The sequence below is a fragment of the Penaeus monodon genome, chromosome 8 (genome assembly GCF_015228065.2).
Source record: "Penaeus monodon isolate SGIC_2016 chromosome 8, NSTDA_Pmon_1, whole genome shotgun sequence".
In the NCBI taxonomy this organism is placed as follows: Eukaryota; Metazoa; Arthropoda; class Malacostraca; order Decapoda; family Penaeidae; genus Penaeus; species Penaeus monodon.
The window spans coordinates 16,788,869-16,797,898 of record NC_051393.1 but is presented as its reverse complement, the minus strand read 5'-3'; the positions used below and the strand labels follow the sequence as shown (position 1 = coordinate 16,797,898).

The 9,030-nt window shown below is 40.5% G+C and overlaps 1 protein-coding gene across 1 annotated transcript in view; it reads right to left on the bottom strand.

Moving 5' to 3' along the window:
* Positions 1–9,030, bottom strand: part of LOC119576210 (zinc finger protein 429-like) — a gene marked incomplete in the record, with an annotated part of 93,948 nt that overhangs the window by 23,923 nt on the left and 60,995 nt on the right.

Here is a 9,030-nt window from a genome sequence, read left to right as displayed (position 1 = left end):
AAAGGATAGGGGGGGGGGGGTTTGTGACATATATATGTTGTATGTATTATACAATATCATTACATATATAGGATTATATATAATATATATATTATATATATCATCTATTATAATTACATATTATATAATTATATATATATATATTATTATATATATATATATATATCTATATATATATATATATATGTATAGTACTTGCCATCTAATAAGTGTGTATGAGAAGGTATTTAGCCTATAGAAATGCCCAGCTGCATGCTTCCCACATACAGGTCTGATAACCTTGCAATGGATAAGATTTTCTATATTATATCAAGTCCAAAAGCCAGGTCATTCTCGCACACGGGGCACGGGCCAAACTATAGCCAGCATCATTTTGTCATTTTTGCAGGTAAATCTTACTTTGTATTACTGGCTGTGGGAAATTTGAACTACGCCATGAAAATTTAATATGATCCAATTGGACCTACCTTGGCGCACTGGCCCTGACCTGAACCACCTTCTCGTATACGTCTCCCTTGACACGGGGGGCAGTTCGGACATCTTTCTCATCAAATTATACCGATGCCAATCAGAACGAAAGTGATCACGTTGTCCATCGCCGTCAGAAAATGCCACATGACAGCTGAGACAAGTAATGTCGCCATTCCGAAGATATTTAGATCTTTTCCGCGTTCAACTAGACTCTCCTTCCCCTCTGGAACTGGCTGCTGCACAATGTTACGTTGTCGAGTCGTGGGCCCACATGGGAAACTCTTTTGCCGATTTGAAATTGGCACAGGTTAGTAGAATAATGTTGTACTTTAAGTTGGTTTACTGCATAAAATGTTGTTTAGATTAATATTATTATAATATGGTATTTCTTAAGAATCAACTGATTGATATAATAGGACATATATTCAGCTTATTACGTCAACAGAGTTGTTACGTCAACAGTTTACGTATTTTCATATTTCATAGCGTACAAAAGTTTACCATATTTATTAATAATGAGATTATTAACAAATGCATAAATGAAAGTAACCACATCAGAGTGTGAATAAACGGAAATGGAATTATGTGACATGTGTCAATAGACACATGTCACATTCTCTCTCTCTCTCTCACCCCCCCCCCCCCCCCCCCCACACACACACTCACACTCACACACGCACGCACGCGCGCGCGCGCGGGGATAAATATCACTGGGTCTCTCAGGCCCAAAAATGGACCCTTACAATAAGACGGATAAACCGAGACGAAAATTGGGAGAAATAACGTTTCTGTCAGATGCAAGAACGAACAAATTCTTGCTCATATAACAACTACCGGTACACGTGGTGAAGTGCTTGAAAAGCCAAGGTTTTTGGAAAGGAAAAATGTACTAACGTCATTGTGTTCGATGTCCCAAGGGAAATCGAAACGAGAAAAGACTGCATACAATGAACGTATCATTCATGCGAGACGCATGAAGGTTAATGGAATGATGACCCAGAGAGCCATCATAACGTATGAGGGGAAGTAACCCCCAAAACTATTAAAATGGTTGAGGGCATGGCACCCTTTAGGTGTGCCGTCTACAAACCCCTGACCCCGTTTTGCTTTAATTGCTCAAGTGGGGCCACGGAACACGTGCTTATCCATCGCGATGCCGATACTCCGCTCTTCCACACGGAAGTTCAGAATGTGCAGAAAACATTTCCGAAGGTAAAAATTTCCTTCGGAAATGCGTGAACTGCCGACAAGAACATAATGCCAATTCTCCGTTGTGCGCTTACTATTCAAAGGACAGGAAAACAAATAGGAGAAAAAAAAAAAAAAAATCCCACACCTGCAGAGGTCAACAGTGATGGCCCTTGCAAAGGAAACCATGGTACCGGCCACAGTACCAGCACCAACAGGAGTTAAAGCTCCGTCAACTCAAGCACCAGCAACAGTTTCAGCACCAGCTGCAGCACCAACCCTAGCACCATATGCTGCACCAACTTCACCACCAACCCTAGCACCATATGCTGCATCAGCTTCAGCATCAGTTGCAGCACCAGTTGCAGCTCAGCCCTCACTGCAGCAACACAAACAAGAGTCCAGCGGAAAAATAAAGGATCTGCTACAAATACTACTTCGGTAGTTGGAGCAGATGATGATCATGATGCGGGCCTCGGAAATGGTCGAGTAATCAGTGTCTCCAAGTAATCTCTTGAAATGTATTACCTGGAACATAAACAGTTTACAGAAACGCAGGGCAACTCTTTTACAGTACCTTCACTCTGAAAATGTTGATGTGTGTTGCTTTCAAGAAGTCAGAACTAGTGCTCGTTATGCAAAAAATGCGTGATACACATACTATGACAGAAAAAATATTGCCATACGAGAGGGCTTATTATTTACATAAAGAAGTCAATTCCATCGCAAGTGATTGATGGCAATCGTGACAGCACATGAACTTTGCTATATTACCGTTTTTTTTCAGGGCATGTACACTGATATAAATGTTATCAAATAATGAAGACAAGTTTGTTATCAGAACACACAAAACGGGAAATTCTCTCCAAAGTATATGTATGGACCGTATTCATGTAGACAAATGTATAACAGGAAAGAATGAGAATGAATATCCGATGTATTTGATCGGTTTGGATTATGTATTTCTGACGAAGATATAATCAAAACCGGTCAAACACATTTCTTGCATTGTGAAGATATTCACTCATAAGTATATGTATATTCACCTTGGTGACTTGCCAGCCCAGTTTCGTGGCTCATCCTCATACTCGCCCTTGGGGATATAGGTCCATATCCCTTCTGCACGACAGGAGCTCTAGATGGAGAGAGAAGTGGCCTGGTGCCCCCAATTGTGGTGGAACTTGAAGGCCTCACGAGTTTACCTTTTAAATGATCTGGGTAGCGTTTAGCGTGTCAGTTACCTGCATGGGATAGGCTGCCACCATCCGAATGAGGGACCGGGCCCATGTGCATGCGAGATAGTAGAAGGCATTTGAGTGTTACTTTGTTCAAGTGTATGTGTGAGTGGCATTTTGTGTGTGAAAGAGAAGATAAACCCATGTAGGATTGACCAAGTGGGCGTGGTCAGTTTCCAGCAGTTCTTCATATAAGATGTGCTCTCTAAGCCAAAATCCCTTAGATATATACTTCAAAACCTGTTATACTGCATTCAGTATAATTTGGATTTTTCATGATTCATTCCTCCAACAGTATTTGAAATAACCCATTCTTTAATGTAGATAAGCTTGTTAAATCAAGAAAGTTAATCCATAGTTATTTTTTTTCCCAATAAAAGAAGAGTAATATTTGTGTTGTCTTTTCATATTCTTTCACTAGTCCTTTAGATTATTCATTTAAAAGATCAATTAAAAAAGACAAAGAAAGAAATCTATTACATTTATTTATCAATTCCATTGCTTCGATAAAACAAGGTGTTTCCCCCGTCGTTATGTTAAAAACAAATTCATTCTTTGGACTGGCTATGGTTTCCCCCATAACCACGACCCATAATAAACTTGCAAGAAACATAAAAGAGATGATAATAAAATAAAATGAGAATAAAAGACGTAAAGTGAGATAAAATGAGAGAGCGGCGGTCATGGGTGCCGTGTGCTGCCTTCCTTTTTGCATTTTGCATTTGTTGGATTTCTTAGCCATCAACCAGCGGCATGTGGCCAAGATTTTTAAACCAGTGGATCTTATTTTATTGTTTCAATCTAGATAAGGTCATAAAGTTTTGTCTCCTTTAGAAATGTGATCACTTTATGGATTATTTTTCATCGTCCGATATTTATGTAAATGGTATATCTTTTATTCCGAAGTAATTTCTTAAGATATGTCTGTTGTTGCTGTTTTGATGGCATTTTATCAAATAATGGGCCACTGAAAGGTGATTTGTTGAGTGGGGGCAATGTGGGATTTTTTTTTTCTATATATGGAAGTGAAGTGTTAGGTCTTGTGGCCTTGACTCTCAGGCGCGCCAAAACCACCTGTTTTTTTCTGTGGGCAGTGTTCCACTTTTTATTATTGTTTGATTCTATATTTAGATAGGTCCACTCACTTTGCCACTGATGTATTTTGCATTCACAAGGGACACAAAACATATGAGATCAATACAGACTATGTTAAGGGCCAGATCATTAAGTGACCCGGCTAATTTGCCAGTGTACTTAATGATCCTGAAAAATATCATTCCATCGTGGGTCGTCAATAGTGCAAAACTTCATTAATTAAAAAAATTCGGCAATAAATATCGATGTATGATTCAGCAGTCTGAATCTCAATTGGCGTTCAGTTGACAGTATACCCACACCCACACTCATTTGTTTTGGAGCCGTCGGTATATATATGAAAAAAAAGTTGTTTGATAAGGATCTCTGTGAACCTCTGAAGTACCTCCACTTCCGACACCATGGCCTTGACTGATAGAAGCCAAACATCTACGATTTGGGAGTTTCCCATGGCAATATATTTGAATGAACAAGGGTATCGATGGAAGAAAGGTCGATACCGACTTTCTCGACAAAGTCGTAGAGTCTACTGGTGAACGGCTAACGCCACTACCTTCCGGGCGCAAATGCCGAAGTAAAGCATACCCGTTAGGGTGACTCGGCTCCCTATTTTAGTAGCATAGATCAGCGAGATCTGCCTGTCAGACCAAGAAGTCAATAGACGGATTGGTCTGGCAACAGGAGCCATGAACTTGATCAACAAGAGCATTTGGAGATGTCGGTACCTTTGCAGAAGGACCAAGCTGAGTGTCTTCAAGGCCTTGATACTGCCAGTTTTGCTCTATGGAAGCAAAACCTGGACGCTATCCAGTGTCTTGGAGTCTCGTCTTGATGCCTTTTGTAACAAGTCCCTTCGACAGATCATGGGGTACATTTGGCAGGACCACGTGTCCAACCGGCGGTTCCACCGTGAGACTGGCATGGGACCTGTTACTTGCATAGTCCAGGATCGCCAACTCCAGCTATATGGGCACCTAGCACGTTTCCCTGTGGACGACCCTGCCCATCAGGTTGTCTCTTTGCGAGACAACCCTGGGTGGAGGAGGCCTGTGGGACGACCCAGGAGATCATGACTTGGGCAGCTCGACGAGACCTGTCGCGAGGAATTAGAGATGGGCCGTGGGCCTGGCTGGAGACTCGCCTCAAAGGATCCTCGTGGCTGGGAGCGAAGGGTGGATGCGGCCATGCGCCCCCGTCGGCGTTAGCCCCTTGATGATGATGATGATCAGCGCCTGCTGGCCGGGTCTGAGTCGGAGGGAAGGTACTCCTGACCAAGGTCTATATAGACCTTGCACCTGATTCCACCTCTAGACACTCCATCCAAGTGCATTTCAGGGCTCCAAGACACGCGCAAACGAGCATTCTGCATAGTATTCAATCCTTTCAAATTTGAGCTCGCTGCCGAGCCATACACGATTGACCCATAATCTAATTTAGACCTAATCAGGGCTTCATATATTATTAGCAAAGACTTTCTATCAGCTTCCCATTTGTTTTATTTTTTTAAATAGACTTTAATAAATTGAGTGCTTTTAACTGACCAATGTGGTCTTTCAAGTTAGTCTACGATGAAAAAATAGAACAAGAATGGTTGATTATTTAGAGTTAACCTGATGTTCAGCATCTTCCTATGTAAAAAAAAAAAATTACCCCATTTTTTTCTTTCACGTGGAAATTTAAAACACTAGAGGCCCCAGTTATGATTATATCCAGTGCCAGTTTGTTGCAATTTGCCGAGATTCTGCATTACTACTGGAATGCCATAATGTACAATTATCGGCATACAGTGAGTTTTTAAGATACCGAGGGAGAGCTAGGAAAATGTCATTTATTATACACAGAAATAATGGTGGTGACAAGACACTCTTGTGATACCCCGTTTGCCGAAAAAGCGACCTTGTCAAAGAACAACGAACATTTTCAACAACAAAAGACTTGTCAGAAATGAAATAAGGCAAGTTTCCATGTAATCCAAAAGCATAAAGTATGTAGGATTTTTCTAATATATGAATAGTGAAATAAAAATGTTTCTTGGTAAATGCCTCATGAGTATGGCAAGAGTTTGGCGTCCCTTTCGGAAAACGGCCTGCTTGTCAACTAGTAAATTTCATGTATTTAGAAAATGCAATATCCTTCGTTAGATGACCTTGCCTGAGCGATTTGTCAGTGCAACTGTGAGTAGGTGGCGGATCTGGGATTTCCCCTTCCTTTCAACACGGAATGATGTGGGCGGAGTGCCATGAGTTTGGAAGTTTTTTTTTCTTTTTTTCCAAATTTCATTGTGTACTTCTAGCAACTTAATCATGGCATCATAATTAAGATGCTTTATCAACTCATATTAAATCTCATCGGAACCTGGGATATTCCTCTACAGACTTCTCGGATAAGCTCATTCATTGCTAAGTCTTTATTCTACTCCAAGTCGTCTCCTGTGGCAAAGTGTACAGGTTGTAGCTCAGCCGCTTCTTTGATGGAATGCGGGATGGTAATTTAATTTATCATCAATGGTTTCTCCAACAATTCTTTTACGTTAAATTTTGGTACTGAAGGCGTACTCGTTGAATATTCCTATGAATATTTAATAAAAAAGAAGAAAAGGAAAAGGGGAGAAGAAAAGACCATGCAAGGCGAGACGGGTCCACGGTAAGGGTGATCCTCGACATTGGGCCCCGTCTCCGTCTCCACGGCCTCCACCCCGTGACAATAACGAACAAGGGAATGGGGAGGAACCAATTTTGTAATATAAAATCAATTTCAGATGATAGATGTGAAAAGCCGTGATCACACTTGCACCTAATATTTGTAACGTTTGTGGGAATTCACAACTTGTGGTTGCCGAAACCTATATTTTGCTATTTTCGTACCCGATTCTGATGATTTCGACTTCCAAAATGATGGAAACCAAAAGTTGCCGCAATCTAATTTTTGCAACCGATCGGAAACAAATGCTATTTATCTAAAGCTATTTAGATGTTATTGTAAATATGTAAATACATTTTTGTAAATAAACGAATTTTAAGCGTCAAGAAATTATGTTATCTTTTGGTACCGTATTGGTCAGCATTGTATATTATTTTATTGTGTATTAAATTACTTCAATCTTGCAGTCGAATATCGATTCTCTATACTATAAATCACTTTATCAAAAATTCAGTTGACATGGCTTAAATCTGAGTTTCTTATAAACATATATAGCAGAATTAAGGGAACTACTAATGCATCTGTTTAAAGTTTAAAGTCCATGCTCGCATAATCTAACTGTCACCTGGATTCTATATAATAAAAAACTCATCTATTTTTATACTTCAACTTTTTTATTTTATTATAAATATATAGGTATATGATCATTAACTTCGACTAAGAACAGTTATTGTTATCAAATTCCATTCTGATGTATGCTATCATAACTTTTAATTTGTAAATTGACCTTCGCCGAGCTATCCCAAATGAATAAAATGGCAATCTTTCCAATATTGTAGGAGAAAATGCGTATTGTGAGAAGAAAGCTAAGCGACTAGGAATACGGTAATGCGAAGGCGTCGGCGAAGGTAACGGATAGGGGGATATGGCCGCTAGTTTGAACCTGAGATTCGAGTTGTTACATTAGGGGGGCCACCATAATTAGCACACTTGCGTGACTGAGCAAAGTAATTTGAACGGTCATGACGAGGTAGGGCACAGAGGGCCAGACGGTAACATCTCTGACAAAATGTTATCTATTTGTTGAAAAATTTCTGCTGCGTTAACATCTAAGGTCAATATCGGGGTATTCAAAATACAGCGATGGGGTGGGGCTTGAGGCAAAGCCTGCAAGGATAGCATTATGATAAAGTATTGTGGCGAAATCGGTAAAAATGAGTTAACGATTAAGGTAAGTGGATGGAAGGGGATGAAGAAGAGAAGGAAAAAGAAAGAAGAAAGGGCCATGCAAAAATAGTTGAGGAAAGGGCTGAGGTCTAAAGTAGGGGTAATCCTCTACCTTGGGCCTCAGTCTCAATCTCCTAAGCCCCTGCCCCACGACAACAACGAACAAGGGATGGGGGGGGGTGTTGACGGGGAGGAGTCGATATGGTCGGACCGGGCAAGACACTCCTCCAATATAAACTTCATGGGGGAGGTCATGTCTACGGAAGTTAATCTTGGAGATATTGCTGTTGCATTTAGGCTTGGAGGAATAGTGTAGCCATTGCACCATAGTCAGTGAGGCAGGCAAGTACATTAGTTTTATAATCTGACCAGTCATTGTCGTAGATAAGGCAATCAGTCAGGGAGATGGAAACAATTCTAGTACAAGTATTAATGGAGGAGTGAGGCTGGGTCAGTCAGCATCAATAATGCACGAGCTTAGGACTCGGACAAAGCGTGACCGATCAGAACGACTGCGAAAGGAAACTTTACATATTTGTTTTTGGAGACATTGTTAGAAAAGGTTATTTTCAGAGTAAGTTCAAAAGGTTTGCAGAGGTGGAAGCAGTAGAAGGACAAAGGCGGGAGAAAGATAGGGTGGTGTGAACTGTGAAGTGACGTAGTACTGTGGGGAACCCCCCAATGTAGGTGATCACCCCTGCTTTGCACCTCAATCCTCGCCTCAACTAATTTTGCATGGTCTTTTATCTCCCCCTTCCATTTTCCTTCTCTTCTTCATCCCCTTTTTCTGTCCACTTACCCAAATCATTACCTCATTTTTACCCTTTACGTTACAATACTTTTATCATAATGCTATACTTGGGGGCTTCGTTCATAAACCCCACCCAATCACTACTTTGAATGATTAATGGTTAAAGGCAAAATAAATGTGCAAGACATCTAAGGTTATATAGCACTACAGGAAGGGATAGTAAAGGATAGTGAAGGGTGGTTGAGTTATCAGTTAGTTGCTATATGTCAACAATCTAGAGTAATATTACAAAGGTTAAATATGGGTAAAGAAGTTGATGAGTGAATGGGTTAAGGTAGGATTAGATATGGGGGATTACATCTAGTGAAGGATATATATATATCTGAGGAAGGAGAACAGGTTGTAAAAACAGGAAGTGTGGGA